This window comes from Bos taurus, chromosome 28 (genome assembly GCF_002263795.3).
Source record: "Bos taurus isolate L1 Dominette 01449 registration number 42190680 breed Hereford chromosome 28, ARS-UCD2.0, whole genome shotgun sequence".
Classification (NCBI taxonomy): Eukaryota; Metazoa; Chordata; class Mammalia; order Artiodactyla; family Bovidae; genus Bos; species Bos taurus.
The window spans coordinates 42,705,054-42,726,618 of NC_037355.1; the positions used below are offsets into that span (position 1 = coordinate 42,705,054).

Sequence of the window (21,565 nt, forward strand, 5' to 3'; positions counted from 1 at the left end):
ATAAATTTTGCCCCTTCTCCGGCTTGCGGGCGGGTGCGTCGGCCGGCCTCCCGCGTCGGCCGGCCCTGGGGCCGCGTCCCCCGGGCAATTATTAAAATAAATAAATAAATAAATAAATTTTTTGAGAAGGATCTTTCTATGGATGCAACAGCCATTGGTGCTGTGGTATTTTATAGGCTGTAATAACATCAGGATAAATTTCTGACAAATTATTTTAAAATAGAAATTTTAGTACATTTGGAAATGATGATTATTAAAGAACATTTTTTCTAAAAGAAAATGTATCTCCATTTTATGTCTTACAGTTTTAAATGTAAATTTATGCAATGTCGTTTTAATATTTCCTCTGATACCTTCTGTAACTTGTGCAAAGTTGAACAAGAAACGAAAAGCTGCTTCATGATTTGTGTGTAATTTAAAACAGCTATTTGTGCATTATTGCTTTATTGCTGTATCATCAATTACAAGGAAAAATCAATTTTTAAATTGTCTTCGTCATTAATAATTGGTTCATCTGTAGCTTCACATGAAAATGGTATTCATTTTCATTGAATAAAACAATCCTTAACCTTAATTTCTAAGCTTGTAGATATTTGCTTTGCCATGTCACAGCAGTTTTCAAAACCAGGTATTCTAAACTTTTTGAAGAACTCTAATAATACCCTGATACAATTTACTGCAATGTCTGTGTCGCATCTGTATTTTCTAAAAACGTACAGTTTACAGCTAACAAAGTTATTTGAGGAGGAGCAGAGCCTGCCGCTGTGCGTGTGCACGTGCCCTCAGTTGTGTCCAGCTGCTTGTGACCCCATGGACTGCAGCCGGCCAGGCTCCTCTGTCCACGCGGATTCTCCAGGCAAGAATGCAGGAGTGGGTTGCCGTTTCCTTCTCCATGCCATTTCCTACTTCAGGGAGTTTTTCTGACCCAGGGATCGAACCCGCGTCTCTTGTGTCTCCTGCATTGGCAGGTGGATTTTTTACCCCCGAGCCCCCTGGGAAGCCCTTCTGTCCTCGAGTTCAAGTCAAAGAATTCATATGTGTGCACATTCCCCAGGGAGGTGCCTCTGGCTGAGGCCCCAGGCCTGCCCCCGTGCAGATCCCCTCCTCACCCCTGGGCCACGGTCATCGCTGCCACCGCTGCTGCTGCCACTGGAATTAATCATCATTCAAACGTAAAAGAATGCATTTGAAAGTATGGGAAGTGCTGTTAATAAACACACTGGGGAAACAGGTGTAAAGTGGGCCCATCCTGGACAATCTGAGACATCTAGCTCTGCCTGTCCAACACAAACACTAGCAGTTCCTTGACTACTCACTTCATGAGTGATTTTTAGTTCTGCTTCAGATCAACCTTTCAGAGTGGCAAACATGCCTAGGGGCTGCTCCACGTCAGAAACTTAAACTACCTTGTCTCGTCTAATTCCTCTCTGGCCAGCTCCCTCAGGCATGCCCTTATGTGCACTGACACCCATTCTCAGTCCTAAAGTACTGAAAACCCTTGCTCCTTGTGTGAATTTTGCCCCAGTCTGTCTGTCTTCTACCGGCCTCACCAAACTCCTTGCCTCACTGTACCTCTTGCCCAACCTGGACCCCACAGGCTTTATCCTGATCTTCCCAGGAATACTTTCAATTCCTTGCCCTCCACCCTTTCATTCAACATGCTCAGGAAAACCCCAGCTCCTGGACACTCCCTCCAAGTGTTATCTTTATTTCTCTGAGTTGAGAAAGATTCTACAGAAATATCCACATTATGCCATTTTGAGGGATTTCCCAGGTGAGTCAGTGGTTTAAAAAAAAAAAAAAATCACCTGCCAATGCAGGAGACACAAGAGATGCAGGTTCGATCCCTGGGTCAGGAAGATTCCCTGGAGTAGGAAATGGCAACCCACCCCAGTATTCTTTCCTGGAAAATTCCATGGACACAGGAGCCTGGTGGGCTCCAATCCACGGGATTGCAAAAAGTTGGACGCAACTGAGCACATGCACACACACACACACACACACACACACCGTTTTGAAGCCTGACTTTCGATTGCAACTGAATACCACTCAAAAATCCTTGAACTTGAATTTTCTTGGTACTCCTGTACTTCTTCCCTCAGATCTATAAGCTTTATAGGACTGTTTGGGGTGAAGGGAAGTCTAGTGCCTTCGCTAGTCTCTTCAGGGGAATTTCGTTTCTGTGTAGTTTTTTTTTTTTTTTTTTTTCTTTTGTGGTTAAAATCTTTGCCCCACAAGCTAGCTCCTAATATTTGGTTTGCTCTTTGGCTTGCTTCTTCCAGCCCCGTCCAGTCTCCCTCTCAGGGCTGCTGACCTCTGACACAATGGGGAATTCTACCTCCAAGATCCTGATGCCCACCCTTCTGTGAGGGTAGAATGAGCCATGTATTTAAATCTATCAGTTTGGTCCCATCTTCTCTAAGAATGTGCACAAGAGGATCCAGACAGGATGATCCTCATCTCTTTGTGGGCACAGCCTTGCTTCGTTGCTTGGTGATAGAACCTCAAGCCGTGGTCCTGCCTTTGGGAAGTTTACCTGTGATATCCCTATTGTTCCTGCTGATTCCAAGGGAGGGGGAGTCCTGCTCTCTGCTCTGCATAGGCTGACATTTACCAACCACACTTTGGCTTTACAAGGACACAGAACACTGTGAGTGAGGGGTAGGGAAAGAGGGCTGGGTTTGAGACCTTATCCAGTCTTCGTGTGGTTTAGCACCTCCAGAATTAATTTTCTCCCCTATTTATGCTGGATTGTTGATCTGTCAAGCATCAGTTGGAGCATAAACTGTCTTAGATTCAGGAAGAAATGCTCACTTTCTTCCCTGTGTAGTTGTCTTTCATTTAAATGGTCCATACCTTGAAGGGTCATGGCATTTCCCTCTGCCTTTCCCCCACACAGAAACTCTACTCTCCTCTGCCCTCTTCTTAGATCCACAGTAAGCCTCAAGCTGGAAGGCTGATGCAGCTAAGAATTAATCTTGCTAGTTTGGGCATGAGGGGCAATGAAACCTACCTCAGAGAAGCAGAAATGTTTTTGTATGGGAATCTGCTTAGGAACAGGATAATGGAGCTGTTGACATTCCTTTACCAGATGGTCTCTTACCCTCTGCTTTCTAGAAACAAGAACATCGTTTCAGGACACTGGAGGACTCCAGGTCACCGCCGGAGTCAGGGACAGGAGACAAATCCTGGCCAGAGGCCTCTGCCAAGGTGATCACAGTAAACACCTCTCTTAGCAACACTTCTGCTTTGCAGGGGGGCTCAAAATCCTGCCACCTGAAGAAAATGACTCTTAACTCTATAGGGATGCCAGAAGCTCCTTCTTGCTAGCCAATAACACTACAAAAAGCCTTTCTAAATTTAGCTGGAAATGTGTAGAACTTTTGGCAGAAGTTGGGAATTCATAGGGGACTCCATACTAAAAGGTCATTTTCTGAATGCAAGCCAATCTAATATGAATTCCAGGTTTACATCTGAGGGGCAAGGCGGGGGGGGCCATGAAGGTGGTGATGGAGATGAAGGCTGAAATGGATGTAGAGACAGAGATGGAGATGGAGGTGGGGATGAAGACAGCAATAGAGATGGAGATGGAGATGCAAGGGCGATGTGTCCTCCCTAAAACTGTCAAGGAAGAGGGACCAGTAGTGAATGGCTCTCTTCTCTCTACCCCGGGACCTAAGATGAATTTTCTGCAGTACAAATGGCAAACTTCACTGGGCTGGAGGAAATGTAGGTGAAAGGATTTGTAAATGAGGCACAGAATCCTTGTTGAGACACCTGATGAAAAGTCTTCTTCCAGAATATGTGAAGTGAAGTTGCTCAGTCGTGTCTGACTCTTTGTGACCCCATGGACTGTAGCCTACCAGGCTCCTCGGTCCATGGGATTTTCCAGGCAAGAGTACTGGAGTGGGTTGCCATTTCCTTCTCCAGGGGATCTTCCCGACCCAGGGATCGAATCAGGGTCTCCCGCACTGCAGGCAGACGCTTTACCTTCTGAGCCACCAGGGAAGCTTCCTAAATATATATTTATTTAAAACAACAGTAAGGATTTTGTTTATTGTTACAGGACTTCAATGATATATTCTTTCCCTCCCACTCAATTCCCTTTTTTTCCCTCCAGAGGATAAATATTGAATACCTTCAAAGCTGGATGTGGATGGCAAGAGGGCAGTTTAGCACAGGTATGTCTAAGCTGTGGCAGGCAGGGGTAGAACTTTATCAAAGAGCCAATAATGAAACAATTCCTCAGCTCTTCTTTTACTGAGTCAGCTCTCAATAGGTTTACAAGAAACTACAGCCAGTTAACAAGGAAGAATGCCATGAGAAGGAAGAAGGAGGCCCAGAGCCATGTCTGGGTTACGGAAAGGATTTTGAATTTGCAGAATATCACAGATGATAACATTCGATCACAAAGAGTGAAATGCCTTCTGAAATCACATACATGCACATATACGAATATAAACATGCAGGATGTCTTTTTCTAGATGTAGATAAGTGGAAGCTGACAGTGGAAGGCTGAGGCTTAAACAGAAGCTCTTCCTGTGGAAAGAGAGACTGTTAATAGCATTATAGAACTAGGTATGAAAACTGGGAGCTCTGTTCTGCAATACTCACTTCACAACTGCTCTGATTATTTTGTCTTTTGCTACCTCCAGGTGTTCAATCTTATCTGGTGGGGAGTAGGAGGTACCTGTCAATACTTCCGCCTGCCTGTCCAGTCTTATATCCTCCACCCTTTCCTTCACCCCGCTTTCCCAGGAAACTTAGACTCATGCTTTTTCCCTCTGTTCCACCTTTCCCTCCTAACAGTCTCCCTACCAGATGTAAATATGCTTGTGTCTTCCTTCACTTCCTGACTCATCATTACCCACCATTTTCATTTTCAATCTCCCATTCATTCCTTAGCCCACTTCAAACTACTTCTGGATCTAAGTACTCCAGGATTTTAAGCTTCCTCTTATACTTGATATTACTGATCACTCCTTCCTGAATCCTTCTCCCCTGGTTTTCCTTCTTCCTCTTGGCAGCTCTTTCTCAGGCTCATCTTTTTTGTATTAATTCAGTGCTGAAGTTCCTCAAGCCTGGCTCCAAGCCATGTTTTCTTCTCATTCAGTACCTTTTCTCACTCAGGCCTTGGCTAACTGATCCACCCCCAAGGCTTTAAGTCATCACTGTCTATCAATGATTCTTCTCTTATCCACCTGATCCCAGCTCTGAATACCACCTTCCAACCTGGCATCTCTTTGGGGCAGATCAAAACCTTCAAACTATTTGCTCTCACAATCTTTCCATGCAACCCCTGTTCTCTTCCAAGATTCCCATCTCAGTGAACTAGTACACACATCCCATCTTTGGCCACATGCAAAAAAACTTAACGACTTTTCCATAATAACTCCGTTTCCTTCACTGCCCACCTAAATCCATCACCAAGTTCCGTGTATTGGATCTCCCAGAGGGTCCTTTGACTGTTTCCATGACCACCACCCTAGAGCAAACCTCCACCATCTGCCATCTAGACTACTTCTGTGTCTACCTGGCCTCTTTTCAACAAGTAATCTTTTCAAGATGCCATTCTGACCATGCCACACACTTTGCTACAGCATGCCAGGTGCTTCCCATTGCACTTGGGATGAAGACAAGCTTTTCAGCCTGTGTAGTATGGCTGTACTAGGCTTGGTTCCTTTATAATCTTTCAAACATCGTCTCATAGCTTCCTCTTCCTTGCTTTTCCAGCAGCACTGGTCTTTTCCTCGATTTATCAAACTCACCCTGCTCCCTGTCATCACATGACTCTTGCACACTAAATTACCTCTGTCTGGAACAAATATTTTTAGCCTGGTTGAATCTGTTCTCAGTTCAAGAGGCAGTTCCTCAAGGAAGACTTTCCTGGCTTTATTAATTTCATCAACTGGTTCCATAATAATATGTATCCATATCGTTTTGTATTATAATGCAGTGATCATTTTGCATTTGCTTACTGTTATTATTTCTATATTATAATGATTAAGTCTGTAAGCTCCATCCTATTTCCAGTGTTAGCAAAGTACTTGGCACAGAATGGGCATGCAATAAATATTTATTTGAGAAATAAAGCAAGGAAGGAAATAAAGAAGCCTGAGAGAGAGGGAGGAATTAGGAAGAGAATGAACAAATGAATTTATGTTTCATTTCAGAATCACTGGAAACAGGCCAGCCCAACATGACATGGAAGACTACCTGAATTCACTCCTTTATTCAATAAATATGTATTATTCATTACTAAAGTAATATACTTTTTTCTGATTATGAACACAATTTGGAAACCACGGGGAAATACTTAAAATATAAAAGAAAACCAATTCATAGTCCAATGATGAACTACTGTTAAAATCAATTCAGTTCAGTCACTCAGTCATGTCCGACTCTGTGATCCCATGGACTGCAGCATGCCAGGGTTCCCTGTCTATCACCAACTCCTGGAGCTTGCTCAAACTCATGTCCATCATGTTGGTGATGCCATCCAACCATTTCATCCTCTGTCATCCCCTTCTTCTCCTGCCTTCAATCTTTCCCAGCATCAGGGTCTTTTCAAATGAGTCAGTTCTTTGTATCAGGTGGCCAAAATATTGGAATTTCAGCTTCAGCACCAGTCCTTCCAGTGAATATTCAGGACTGATTTATTTTAGGATTGACTGGTTGGATCTCCTTGCAGTCCAAGGGACTCTCAAGAGTCTTCTCCAGGACCACAGTTCAAAAGCATCAAATCTTTGGCGCTCTGCTTTCTTTATGGTCCAACTCTCACATCCATACATGACTACTGGAAAAAACTATAGCTTTGACTAGACAGACTTTTGTCTGTAAAGTAATGTCTCTGCTTTTCAGTATGCTGTCTAGGTTGTTAAAATAATTTGCCACGTTTCTTTTTTTTTTTTCTGTGTACGTGTAGTATATAAGTAGGATCATTCTATCTATGTATAATAGATTTGCTTATTTCTCTTAATGAAGTATGATGAACATTTTCCTGTGTCGTTAAGAATCCCTCGAACACATGGTATTTAAACTTCTAAAATGTATTCTATTGCAAACATGTATGTAATTTAGACATCTTTCCACTTGCCGGATATTTAAGGGCTTGCCAATTTGTCGCTTCTCTAACTAACATATACATGCCTTGTGGGGCCCAGAGACAAATAGGATAATGCAGTGACTTCTGTAGGAAGTGGACTTAGGGAAAACAGGAGGCAGGTTTTTCCAAGTGGCTTAAGAGAATATTTGCTTGAGGGTTGCTGAGCCCGAAGCAGGTGTCCTCAGAGTGGAATGTATTGTCAGTCATGGTAAAGAGCTTTTTGTCTCTCAGGTGTGAGCCCTAGCCATAGTGCCAGATTCCCGGGCGGGTCTGGCTTAAGGCACCTGACCTTCAAACTCTGGGGCAAGGAGCCCCAGAGGCCTTGGCTAGGACTAGCGGACCGCCCCCACACAGCTGCGGGGCACTCAGGCCACACGCCGCCACGCGCCAGGAGCAAATCTCCGCCCCGTTCAGCATTCCGCCACACCCCTCACTGGAGACTCTCACACGCTCTTCTCGTAGCTCCGCCTCCAGGCGACCTCCGCAAGCCCGCCCACCCCGCTGCAGTAGCCCCGCCCCCGGATTGCGGACTCCGCCCCCGCAATCCGGGCCCCCGGGCTGCCCCGCCCCATGGGCCGCTCGCGAAGCGCGGAGGCGGGGTCCTGCGCGGTGACGTGAGCGGGCGTGCGCGGTGACGGCCCGCGTCCCTGTTACTCAGCGGAGCGGCGGAGGCCGGACGACGCGGCCCGGATCGCGGAGCCGCGAGCAGCGCTGGGTAACGGCTGCGGAGACCGCCGAGACGGCGCCGGTTCCCGCCGCCGGGCTTTCCTGTCGCCATTCGCTGCGCTGCCGGGTGAGTGCGGCAAGTGCCTCAGGGCCAGGGCGGCCGGCGGCCCCGCCGTGTTTATGTTATTGTGCCGCCGCCACCGCCTTTGCTCAGCCGTGACCCCCTCCCGGGAATGAGGACGGGAGCGCGCGGCGGGCGGGGGGCGCGCGGCCGGCGGGGGCGGCGCGGGAACAATAGCGGCCGAGGAGGCGGGGGCCGGCCGGGGGGCGTGGGGCTGCGGGACCCAGGCGCGTCCCGGCCGCCCCTCGGCCCCAGCTCCGCCCGTCGGTCCTCGCGCGCCCTCCTCGCGCGGGTCCAGCGCCCACGTCGGGAGAGGAAAATGGAGCGGGAGGTGGGTGGCAAGTTCTAAAACACTTCGGCGAAGGTCTGGACGAAGGCGCCTAGTCGGCCCGCTGCTCCCCGGCTACCTCTCCCGGCGGCAGGGACCCGCAAAGAGCGCTCCGGTGGCCGGGTCGCGACGCCTGCCCGGCGCCCACGGGGACAGTGTTTTGTGTCTCGGTGGTTTCTTTGTGCTGATGTTCTGAGCGAACGCAGGCAGCGGTGCCGAAAGAGGCTGGAGTGGCCTTCAGCTCCCGGATTCGAGGAAGCGCTGGGGCTCGAGGCTTGGGCAGGAGGTGTCCGTCCAGCTCAGCGCGAGCTTCAGTGGTCAGCGCGCCTTTCTCTTGAGGGTCACTCCGTGGCGACCTTTTGACTTTTTCACCCCAGCCTCCCTTCTCTTTGTCTTGCACTTGTGTTCCCTGTCCTTCGAGGGGAGCCAAGTCTGCTTTGAAGTACTGTGATGAGCACTTTTCGTTTTAATTTCTGAAAGTTTCCCATCATATGTTTACTGTGAACTAACGTAGTAACGTGTTGACTACACGGTGTCAGACAATGTGCAGTGGTTACTATTTTTGCCCCTGAAACTCACTGATCTTTCTAGTAGAATTCTGGTGTGTCAGTCCATTGTGTTTTAAGAAAAGCATCTAGCGAGTACCTCCTTGGTAATGAGAACATCTGTTTGTTTCATTCATTCATTCAGGAACTGTTTAGTATTGTACCCAGATGGAGTTTGAGGGCAGAGAGAAATACCCTCTGATGGAAGAAAATACTTACACTGAACTATAACAGATGTACCTTTAAATTAGACGATTGTATAAGTAATGTGTGTTAAAGAAGGTATAGTTATGCTTTGGGTTATTTTACTATTTTTAGTAGTATATCTGGAATTTCTAGTGTAACATTTTACTTATTAAGAAGTAGGGTTATATTTGGTCTAAACGTACAACAGCTTTTATATATTTCCTTGCAGTCATTTGTAATATTTACTTCTGAATCCCTTGCTGTGGGTTAAGCCTAGGAGGTCAGATGTGTGAGTGAACATGTTTAGTGTGTACCTGATGTAACAAGCAATCAAAACGTGACTTCCTTGAGGACAGGCCTGTCTTGCATCTGTGTCTCTAACACCTAGCTTGGAATATAGTAAGTGTTCGATGAAAATCAGATTGATGAAAAGCTCTTTAGAGCTGATAACATCAAGCCTTAACAAAAACATTTTAATGTTCTCTGTATAGTTTTGGAAGCCTAAAGCAAATTCACTTCCAGATGGCTAAATGATCAATTCATATATATATTATCTGTCATGAAAATAGGGGCTTTTGAATCACTTCAGTATTAATTTTTTTCCTATCACTTCTAACTCATTGACTATCTTAAAATTAAACCTTGTCTAAAATATTTTTTTAAATATGTGAGTGTGTCTGTGTGTGATAAGTGCACACAGACACACACACAGTGATATTTCAACAGGGTCTATATTGATTGTGAATATTACCTTTTGTGAATATTACTTGAAAAGTTTCTGAATACTCTTTTAGGCAGAAAAGTTAAAATAAACAAATTGCATAAAAATTTTTGTTAGAAATGTTTAATTCTAAATTCTTCATTGTACTAATACTATTGGTGAGGCATATGGGCCTAAAACTGAAAATAATAATAATTTGTCCACATTACATCTCTTTTCCACTTACTATATTTTAGCATTTGCTTTGGATATAAAAGAATTTGAGGTGAACTTATTCTCTGATTTAGAGAACAAATAAATAAAATGATACTTTATTAACATAAAGGATGAAAATCTTGAGATACTAAGCTTTATTGCTTTACCTAGTTAATATGTCAGATTTCAGTGAGGGTTACTGATACGGATCCCCACAGTCATGCTATACATGCTATACTTGTCAAATCAGAGTTTTTTGCTTGGTTTTCTAAATTCTGTTGGCTTTAAAAAATAACTTTTTCAAGACAGCCCATACTCAATAGCAGTTACTCCTTATTCCACTCTACATTATCTTTAAAGGAAGAGAGAGCACTGATTCTGGTAATAAGTATATTCCATTAATGAATTTGAAAAGGGCTCCCTTTAATTGTACTGGAAGAGCAAAAAACTATATCCTTTATATCCCAGGAGAAAGGTCGCTTGGAAGGAAATTAGTTTAAGAGTAAATTCTATCAAAATTAATGAAGTTAGAATCTTAGCTGTTTGCCCAGTGCCTAATATTATGGAAATAACCTTGTGATGATTCTCAATGCTTAGTGAAACAACTTGAAGTAATTTATTAAGTGACTAGTCCCAAATTATCCTAGTTGCAATTAAAAGCTTGTTGAATAGAAGCCTGATTCTTAATGTCTTGACTTTGTCAGTGAGTTGAGTTTTGACATATTTGAGTCATCCAGATAATTGAGCTGCTTTGTTGCACGTGTGTAAAGTAATGTCTGATATTAAGATGCCAGCTCTCTAGAGATCTCTGCTCAAGTCAGTAGTATGGATAGTAGTCTTACTGATTCATGTAGTTCAAGGAAGTCATTATAGGCACATAGCTTTAGATAGAAGTCATTTGCCTATTTCTGTGAGCTATGATGCTAATTGTCTTAGTCATGGGTTCTTTACATCAATATTTAGTAGCTTTGTCTTCTTGCTCTAATGCAGATTAACTTGAACTTTGATTTCACAAATGAGTTCTGAGTCAACAAACTTTGCTGCTGAAAAGGTGACAGGAGCTTATTAAAGTAAGCTGCCCTTACTTCTGTCCATTAGGGCAATAGTAGAAATAGACATTTCCAGGAATCAGATCTAGATGACAGAACTTCTCAGTTCTTTGTTGTCAACAGGCCCTAGAGCTGTAGACAAGTGGCTTATCTTTTTGGTTAGAACTGTAAACTGAGGCTGTTGAAGCTTTTTTTTTTTTTAAATAGAAAGGTTATTCCCCAGATAGTTGGTTCTTTAGAAAACCTTCTGGGACAAGAGAGTCTTTCTTGGGTGATACCAAAATCCTGTGTCAAGAACAACAATGAAACTTAGACTTTGTAATGTACAGAAGCAGAGAAAATTATTGAAACAATATTTTCTGTACTATCTATACTTACATATCAACTATAAAGCCTTACTGGGAGCCAGGAGTTCTTTTGTCCTCGTACTGTCATGTCCAGCTCTGTGCGACCCTATGAAGTGTAGCCCGCCAGGCTCCTCTGTCTGTGGAATTTTCCAGGCAAGAATACTGGAGTGGGTTGCCATTTCCTACTCCAGGGAATCTTCCCAACCCAGGGATCGAACCGGTGTCTGCTTTGGCAGGCAGATTCTTTATCACTGCACACCTGGAAAGCCCCAGGAATTCTTCGGTTGGTATATGTTATTCATTCCGTAGCACCGAGCTTACTAATGAGATTTTGTGCTTTCAGATACTTAGTGGAAAATGTAAAAAAGAAGAGTTTATTAGCCTCAAGAAGCTTATGATCATGAATAGAACTTAAGGCATATCTAAACAGTGAATTTATGTTCTCTTAAAAGATGATGAGGCTTCTCCCAAACGAACACATCTGGGAAGGCCAAATTTTATTGAAATCTAGTTTTTAAAATTATATGTGAGTGTGTATATGTATAAGGCCTTTTAGAGTATTTATTAACTGCCATTCTTTTTCAGGGTGGTGGGTTGTATAACAAATGCAGCACAAATATTGATATATGTCTCCATTCCATATACCTTTGTAGTGCATTGGATTTGGTTAAAATGTAATCATTTTTTAACAATGTTAAGGTGTTCAGACTTAGTTGTGGTTGCTAGCATGAACATTAGAGTCAGCCCTGAGTTCCAGTCCATACTCCAGATCTAACTAGCTATATGGTATAGGCTAGTTCAGTTTATGTAACAGTTCTGGATATGTAGCATTCAGTAAAGTTCAGTTCAGTCGCTCAGTCGTGTCCGACTCTTTGCGACCCCATGAACCGCAGCACACCAGGCCTCCCTGTCCATCACTAACTCCAGGAGTTCACCCAAACCCATGTCCATCGAGTCAGTGATGCCATCCAGCCATCTCATCCTCTGTCGTCCCCTTCTCCTCCTGCCCCCAATCCCTCCCAGCATCAGAGTCTTTTCCAATGAGTCAACTCTTTGCATGAGGTGGCCAAAGTACTGGAGTTTCAGCTTTAGCATCAGTCCTTCCAAAGAAATCCCAGGGCTGATCTCCTTTAGAATAGACTGGTTGGATCTCCTTGCAGTCCAAGGGACTCTCAAGAGTCTTCTCCCACACCACAGTTCAAAAGCATCAATTCTTTGGCGCTCAGCTTTCTTCACAGTCCAGCTCTCACATCCATACATGACCACAGGAAAAACCATAGCCTTGACTAGACGGACCTTTGTTGACAAAGTAATGTCCCTGCGTTTTAATATGCTGTCTAGGTTGGTCATAACTTTCCTTCCAAGAAGTAAGCGTCTTAGGTTTCATGGTTGCAATCACCATCTGCAGTGATTTTGGAGCCTAAAAAAATAGTCAGCCACTGTTTCCACTGTTTCCCCATCTTTTTGCTATGAAGTGATGGGACCAGATGCCATGATCTTAGTTTTCTGAATGTTGAGCTTTAAGCCAACTTTTTCACTCTCCTCTTTCACTTTCATCAAGAGGCTTTTGAGTTCCTCTTCACTTTCTGCCATAAGGGTGGTGTCATGAGGTTATTGATATTTCTCCTGGCAATCTTGATTCCAGCTTGTGTTTCTTCCAGTCCAGTGTTTCTCATGATTACTCTGTATATAAGTTAAATAAACGGGGTGACAATATACAGCCTTGATGTACTCCTTTTCCTATTTGGAACCAGTGTGTTGTTCCATGTCCAGTTCTAACTGTTGCTTCCTGACCTGCATATATTATCTGTCAAGTGAGAATAGTAATAGCACATAATCTCATAGGTCTGTGAGATTTAAATAAGGTACTGCGTGTACAGTACCTAGAAGACTAGATGTAAGTATTAAGGACATTTTAGCTAGCTATTGTTATCACCAGTTATTAACTTGGAGCAAATTTAAAATGCCAAGTAAATTTAAAACCAATTTGATGTACAGTATCCAGTCAGATTCTCCAGAATACACCAGTTTTTTTTCCCCTTCTCCTCTGAGTCTCTGGGATTTTATTTAAAATTTTATCATGTCCTCTGTTTTTTTTTTTTTTAAGTTTTGCTTTTTTATTGGAGGTTAATTGCTTTACAGTATTGTGTTGCTTTCTGCCGTGCGTCAGCATGAATCAGCCATAGGTGTACATACATCCCCTTCCTCTTGAACCTCCGCCCTGCCTCTCTAGGTTGTCGGGGAGCAGAGTTTGTCCCCCGCATCGCCCAGCAGGCCCCCGCTGGCCGTCTCTGTCCACATGGTAACGCGTGTGTTTGCAGGTTGCTCTCTGAATCCGCCCTCCCTCTCTTTCCCCTGCTGCGTCCACGAGTCTGTTCCGTGCGTCTCCAATTGCGGCCGTGCCAGTAGGCTCATCACTGCCAAGGGCACCTAATCTGAATTCTGAAATGATTTCACAATGGATCAGTAATCCTCTCTGCCTTAAAATTTGGAAATGTTCCCAAAGCAAATAATAAAGGAAAAGTTGCCACATTTACCTTTCCCGTGTAGAGAATTGCCAAAGCTTTCCTGGGTTTATTTTGACAGATATCTGAAGGAATGGGAATCCAGGAGCTGTGAATAACTTTATCGTGTACCCACATTTGAAGAAAATGGAGTACTGTCACGTCTTTTAAATTTAATCTTATTGAGATCTCTGATTCTGTGTGAAAAGTGCAAATTTGTTAGAGACTGGGTAACCACAGTAGTTCATTAGCCATTTTCTAGAGCTTGTTAGGTAGCATCTGGAAATACTGTTTTTCTTTTCTCTGTTTTGTTTGTGTGGTTATTTTGGTAGACCAAATTTCTTGTTCCTTCTTGCGGACAGCGACTATGACGTGATGCGTTTTGCACATGCAGTATCTATTGAGAAGGCACTCTGTACCAAATCAGGTATTAAGTGATTGTGGGGGCCACATGGAGTAGAAGTTAGTCTCTGCTTTCAGTGAGTGCAACTTAATGGAAGATACGAACAAACATAAGTGCGTTTAGGTCCTAATACCAATAATCAGGACCAAAACCAAGTGTTGTTATGCATTTCATTGGGAGTTTCTTTAAGCATCAGGCTTCAGAGCTGGCTGGATGTTGGGGCATTTGGGGCTTCTGAACCAAACATCTTCAGCCCTGCCTTTTAAAATATACTGACTAGATAAACCACAAAAAGCAAAACTTCTTCTCTCTTTTGCTACTGCTATTGCTAAGTCACTTCAGTCGTGTCCGACTCTGTGTGACCCCATAGACGGCAGCCCACAGGCTTCCCCCGTCCCTGGGATTCTCCGAGCAAGAACACTGGAGTGGGTTGCTATTTCCTTCTCCAGTGCGTGAAAGTGAAAAGTGAAAGGGAAGTCACTCAGTCGTGTCGGACTCTTCGCGACCCCATGGACTACAGCCCACCAGGCTCCTCCATCCATGGGATTTTCCTGGCAAAAGTGCTGGAGTGGGGTGCTTCTCTCCTAATTTCTGGTTAAAGTTGAGAGTGTGGTACAGATCAGTTAACATCTAAATCAGAAGAAAAGGCATACCTTTATAGTCACTTGGAATCCAGTGTGGAACGTAACAGGACATCAAAATAAGCATATGAAAAGGTGCAAGTCAAATTGTGACCCGGAATCCTCCAACTACTGTATTGAAGCTCCGAATACGGAGGGTTAGATTGATGCTTGCAGCACTTTCTTGAGCCTTTTTCTGTTATTGATAAGTGTGGCTTTACTACTTGTTGTTGCTCAGTGGCCTAAGCCACATCATATTGATGAGAACATTAGAAAAGAAAAACTGTCAGACACACGTGCTTTGCTTGGCATGGAGCATGAAAGACAACAGGAGATCGCGGTTTCCTAAAAGCTGTTAATGGGATGGAAGCCCGCCATTCCCTGCCTTGCTTCTGCGAGGGTGGTCTCTCTAAAATGCCACTTGGGCCAACCAAAAGTGAGATAAAGGAAAGCTAGCCCTGTATAGATTTCCCTGTGACTAGGAGTCGCTTTTCAGTCAAAAAACCAAAGTGTCTGGCTTTGTTACTGTTGAGAATTTAAGTCTTAGTGATTTTATTTTATTTACATTTTATTTATCTTTTGCCGAAGCAGTATAATCATTTGATTCAGAATTCCAGCGATTAGATAAATATACAGCAGAAAGCTTCCTTTCCACGCCTTGCAGCCCAGCCGCTCCATTCCTTATTGTGGAGACGGTGTTGAGTTTCCCATGAATCCTTCCAAAGGTTGTTAATGTGTGTGCAGATAATATAGATACATAATTCCTTTCCAAAACCTTTGGTCTGGATGTATTTCAGAATTAAGGTTTGGTTTTTTTATGGGTGGGGAGGAAGGAAGGACTTGTGAAAAAGATAATGTAGTGCTTCTGGTATATTATCAAGAAGCGCGTGCAGGAGGTAGTGTGCCAGTCTGTGATGAGGCACGTTAGTATTGCTGTATTGAAAGCATAAATAGATAGTAGGGATAAATAAAGACTATAAGTAGTCTTGTGGAATTTTTGGTCAAATAGGTTTGATACCAAATAGATTTGTGCTGAACTTGAGAAACTTGTGTTTCTTGGAGCTTTATGGATTTCACAGTTGCCAGTGGGAGATTGTGTATCTTACGTATGTATGTCCTTTGCCTCCCCTATTTTTTTAAGTTGCAGACCGTGCACATACCCTTTACCTTTTGTTTTTAGCTTAACTGTCTAGCTTAGAGATGATTTCATATTAGTCTTATCAGTCCATAAACAGCAAGCTTATTCTTATTCCTTTTTTTTTTTTTAGTACCTTCATGGTATAGGACTTGTTTCAGCTTTGGCTGCTGTAACAAAATACCATAAACTAGGTGGCGTAAAAAACTAACGTTTATTTCTCACAGTTCTAGAGGCTGGGAAGTTCAAGGTCGAGGTGCCAAGAGATTTGGTTCCTAGTGAGAGCTGTTCCTGACTTTCAGATGTCACCTTCTAGCTGTGTCTTCATATGGAGAAAGAGTGCTCTGCTCTCTCTTCCTCTTTTTGTGACACTAATGCCATCATGGGGCCCCATTCTCATGACCTCTTGTAAATCTGATTGCCCTAGGGTATTATGCAGGGGTTGGCTAGGGCTTCAACACAAGACTTTGGGGAAGATTAAATAGTCCAATGTTACACAGGCATAGCATGTATTTAAGTAGCCCCTTTCTGAGGCACATTCAAGTTGTTTCCAACACTTTGCTATCAGGAGCCATGGTGCAGTGGGTTACTTTATGCACACATAATTTCACACTTGTATCGAAATGTGTAGGAGACACTTCGAAAATGGAATTGCTTGGTCAGAGTGTGTGTGTGCATTTATAATTTTGATAGATACTGCTGCAGTGCCATCTGTAGAGTCTGTTTCACCACTACACATTTCACCAGCACTGTGTAAGGATGCCTGCTTCTTTCCTCATTGCCAGTATGAGTGAGATTAAACATCCTTCATTCTTTAAGGATTATTGTATGGAGGTGAGAGTTGGACCATAAAGAAGGCTGAGCTCCAAAGAAGCAATACTTTCGAATCGTTGTGCTGGAGAAGACTCTTGAGAGTCTCTTGGACAAGGAGATCAAACTGGTCAATCCTGAAGGAAACCAACCCTGAATATTCATTGGAAGGACTGATGCTGAAGCTCCAGTACTTTGGCCACCTGGCATGAAGAGCCAACTCATTAGAAAAGACCCTGGTGCTGGGAAGGACTGGGAAGGACTGAGCTGGAGGAAAAGGGGACGACAGAGGACAAAATGGTTGAGTGGCATTACCAAATCAATAGACACGAGTTTGAACAAACTCTGGGAGATAGTGAAGGACAGGGAATCCTGGCATGCTGCGGTCCATGGGGTTGTAAAGAGTCAGACACGCCTTAGCGACTGAACAGCAATTGGTATTTTTATTGTGAACTGTCCATAACCTTGCCTAAGTTTCTATTGCTTTGTTACTCATTTTCTTAGATTTGTAGGATTTATTTTTATAAGGAAATAGTTGAATGAAATTTCTTGGAAATATTTTTCCAGTTTACTGTTTGTCTTTTAAATTTGCTTATGATGGTTTTGTCATGCTGACTTTTTTTCTCTTTAAGCTTACTAGTCTTTACTGACCTCTAAATTATATGCCGTGGTTAGCAAGTCTTTCCCTAATTCCAGATTATATGAAAATTTGCAAATGCTGTTTCTCTAGTATGTCTATGAAATGGAACAGAGAAGTGAGTTGGTCAGAAAAATGTGGGGTTCAGTGGGTAAAGAGGAGAATGTACAGGGAAGGAGATGGCACAGGCAGAGAGACTGGCCTCTGCTGGACATTTCCTCCATAAGATAGGGAACGTAGAAAAGCTGTGTGTCCTTCTGAGGGAGTTTGGAGGCTGCAGGATGAAGGCACGTCCTTTTGGTTTTGTCTTCTCTCCTGGTTTCTGTTTTATCAGTGAGATTGGTATGGCCAGAGGCGGATGGGAGTGTTTAAAGCAGTTTGGTAAGAAGTATTGATGGTTCATTTGAGAGTTAGAAGTCATGAATTTAAAGTGGTATCAATCAGCCTGGTTTTGTGATTACTGCAGGCTCCCCCAGCAGTATTTTTCTGAATAGTTACAAGCACAGATAAGGCAGGTGGTTCAGTTCCTCTGGAGTGAGGTTTTGCCAGGTGTATCAGTCGGAGTTCTCCTGAGAAGCAAATCAGCAGGAAATACATTTGTATGTATGTGTACAGAAAGAAATTTCAAGGCACTTGGTTACACAGTTATGGGGACTGACAAGTTAGAAATCTGTAGGGCAGGCTGGCAAGAATCTCTTGGACAGAAGCTGATGATGCAGTCTTGAAGCAGAATTTTGTCTTCCTTAGGAAAATTTCAGTTGTGTTTTTAAGGCCTTTCAACTGGTTGAACGAGGCCCACCAGCTTTAATGAGGATAATCTTTATTCAGTTGTGGATGTTAAACGCATCTACAAACCTTCACAAGGACACTTAGATTACTGTTTGATTAAATAACAGAACTGTAGCCCAGCCAAGTTGACACATAAACTAGGTCAGTATAAAGGAATGAAATTCTGCCATTTGCACTTATATGTGGAACCTAAAACAGAAAATAGAGGAACGTCTATAGCAAAACAGAAAGAGGCTTGTAGACATAGAAAAGAAACTAGTGGTTCCCGTTGGAGGAGGAGGAGGAGGAAGGGCATGGCAGGTATGGAATTTAAGAGGCTGGCTGCTACGCGTTAAGTAGATAAGCAACAGGATATATTATGTATTACAGGGAATTATAACCACTATCTTATAATAACCTTTAATGAAATATAATATGTAAAAATAGTGAATCACTATGTGGTACACCTGAAAGCAATACAATTATAAAAAATTTTTAATTAAAAACTTTTTTAATGAAAGGAAGAGAGAAATGAGGGCATTTTAGAAGGAGCGTTTAGAGGAATGGTGATGAATCATGCAGTCTAGTGTGGACAAGCAAGGAGCTACAGTCAGGATGAATAGTAAGGAGGTGGTGGTATCTGGGTATTGGACAGTCTGGCTCGAGCTGTTGCTGGTGTGGTCACAGGAAGTAGGAGAACTGGGAGTTGGACTTGATGGTCAGAGTGAGACGCTTGCAGTAGTGGTTTGACAGATGTGATAGTTTCTGGCAGTGACAGTGTCCAGCGTGGCCTTGGGATGGGTTGCTGAGGTGGAGCAGATGGAAGAGGGGGCCGAAGAGTTAAAGGGGCTGCAGTGTTAAAGGGGTCAGTCAGTCTGCGTGAATGGTGAGAGGAGTGAAGGCACAGACTGAATCAGTTGCTGACATCTCTAATCAGCGGGCGAGAAATGGAGGGAAGGTAGTTAATGAGAAGGAATAGGAAAGGTAGTATACATTTTCTGTTGCTGGTCACGGTTAGAAATCTCAGAAGTTCTGGTAAAGGATTTGGGGGGTAGCAGATGAGAAATTGAGTGAAACGGAGGATACACAAGCAGTGCGGCAGTGACAGTTTGGGAAATCATAGAGGATCAGGAAGAGTGGGACTCAGGGATGTAAGGTGTGGTGAGATTAATCTTGCTAGTAGCTAGGAGAAGGTGGCCATCAGTTCAGCTGTTAGAGGACATAGAATGGCAGTGTTTTTGGCAAGACATAGGATTGCTAGCCTAGACCTCTTTGTGGATTGTAGAAGGAATTTGAGATATCATGACTAGTGTTGTATTTTTAAGTGAAATAGAACAGAAAATGTCAAGGTGTATCACAAGTAATAAGGGGCTAAGATAAGGATTTTTTAGCAGCTTTATTGAGATTTCATTCACGTATCATTACAGTTCACCTATTTGAAGTACACATACAAAGTCTTTCTCATATATTCATGAAGTATTGCAATCATCACAACTAATTTTAGAACATTTTTGTTACTCCTGAAAGAAACTCCATGCTTATTAGCTAGCAGTCGTTTCCTGTTCCTGCCTGTGCACATACCCAACCGCACCTCCCGCCCCAGCCCCAGCCCCAAGTGACTGCTTACCTTCTCCTCCTGTCTCTGTAATAAGTGTGCCTATTCTGGACAGTATGTAATGTGTCGTCTCTTGTGATGGTTGCTTATTTCACTTAGCATAATGTTTTCAAGGTTCGTTCATCTTGTAGTATGTGTCAGTATGTCGTTATTTTCTGTGGTCTAATAATATTCGTTTGTACAAATACACCACATGTTCTTTACCACTCTTCAGTCGATGGGCATTTGGCTGTAGTAAGTGATGCCGTCGTGAGCGTTCGTGCACAAGTTCCTATTTTTCTCTGTTGCTTGTGCTTTTGGTGTTTTTATCTTAGAAATCACCGCCTAATTCAAGGTCATGAAGATCACCCCTGTGTCTCTTCCAAAGAGTTCTATAGTTTTAGCTCTTACATTTAGCATTTAGCATTGTGGTTCTTTTTGAGTTACTTTGTGTGTGATGTGAGGAGGGGATCTGATTTCATTCTTTTCATATGGATATATAGTTGTCCCAGCACTGTTGAAAAACAGTTGACCCGTGAACGACATGGTTTGAACTGCACTGGTCCACTTTTATGCAGATTTTTTTCAATAGATACGTAACTGTAATGCTGCATACAAGATGCAGGGTTGAATGAATCCAAGGATGTGGATAAGAAGGGCCGACTGTAAAGTTATATGTAGATTTTCAACTGCATGGTGGGGGCTCAAGGGTCAACTACATTGTACTTTCTTGTTCAAATGTCTTACTGTTGTTGTCTTTAAAATCTTTTTTCCCAACTCACTTTTATTCCATTTATCCATATGTCTGTCCTTATGTCAGTCACCATGTCTTGCTTATTTTCTATAGTAAGAACTGTTTTATGAAATTGTGTTTCAATTGAGTGTTCTTACATACAGATACACACAGAGGTGTATATGTAACTGGCTGTGATGTAAAATGCTTGCAGACATCTGATTTGAGCTGTGGCTGCACCCTCTCTCTGCCCGCCTCGGGCACTGTACCAATAGGGCGTGTGAGAGGGCCTGACTGTGGGCACGTGAATATATTTTAGATTGGAAGGCTGACTTTATTTTTTTTTAATTTTAGTAGGTATCATGTTCTTTTTGGATATATGTGGACCAAAGTTTTAGAACAACTATGAATTTCTAAAGAATCAGTTAGATGAATTTAAGGATTAGGAAATGCATGATTTGATATTTCGATTGAGGTTAGTGGACTTTTGTACAGGGCCAGCTCACAGTTAAAAAACATTTTTTTTGGTACACTAAGCATTTCTGTATCAGATAACTTTCTTATCTTGATCCTCTGTGTTTTCCTATAGGCCATTGTCAGTTTCTTTCTTTTTTTTTTTTTTAATCATGTTGTCTTACTCTCTTCCTTTTTATTAAGGTATTATATGTGAAAAATTATAGGCATAATTTAACAAGGATCATCTTAATCCATTTAGAGACAAAAATGTTTCCAAGCTGGGCAGTGCCATGGCTGGTCTATTTTATTTTTTCTTTAATCCTAGGATATTACCCTAGGGGGTCCCAAGATAAAACCAAGTGTTTTATTACCCCCTATTTCTCCAACCCCATACTTCGTTGGTTCCTTACCTCTAATATTTAACACCCGTTCTCCGCCAATCTTGTAAATCTGAAAAGTTCAGCTCAGCTTTCCAGCCACCTTTATGGAATTGGCAGATGCACCCTGAGAAAATGGCCCTCTCATGCCTGGCTTACCTCTGAAGATTTTCTTACTGTCCCAGATCTTTGCCTCCATACCGCTTTATTGCCTTTTTAGCAGTCTGATGCCTTTGAAGAAGTATTTATAATTTTTTTCTTTTTG

General features: G+C 42.8%; 1 protein-coding gene across 11 annotated transcripts in view; it reads left to right on the top strand.

The window, feature by feature from the left end:
• The first annotated feature begins 7,757 nt into the window (after nucleotides 1–7,757).
• Nucleotides 7,758–21,565, top strand: part of MAPK8 (mitogen-activated protein kinase 8) — a 100,646-nt gene continuing 86,838 nt past the window's right edge. For all 11 annotated transcript variants that reach the window (XM_024986740.2, XM_010820717.4, XM_024986742.2 and 8 more), the window contains exon 1: nucleotides 7,758–7,898. The gene's annotated coding sequence lies outside the window, so the exon portion shown is untranslated. The remainder of the gene's footprint in view (nucleotides 7,899–21,565) is intronic.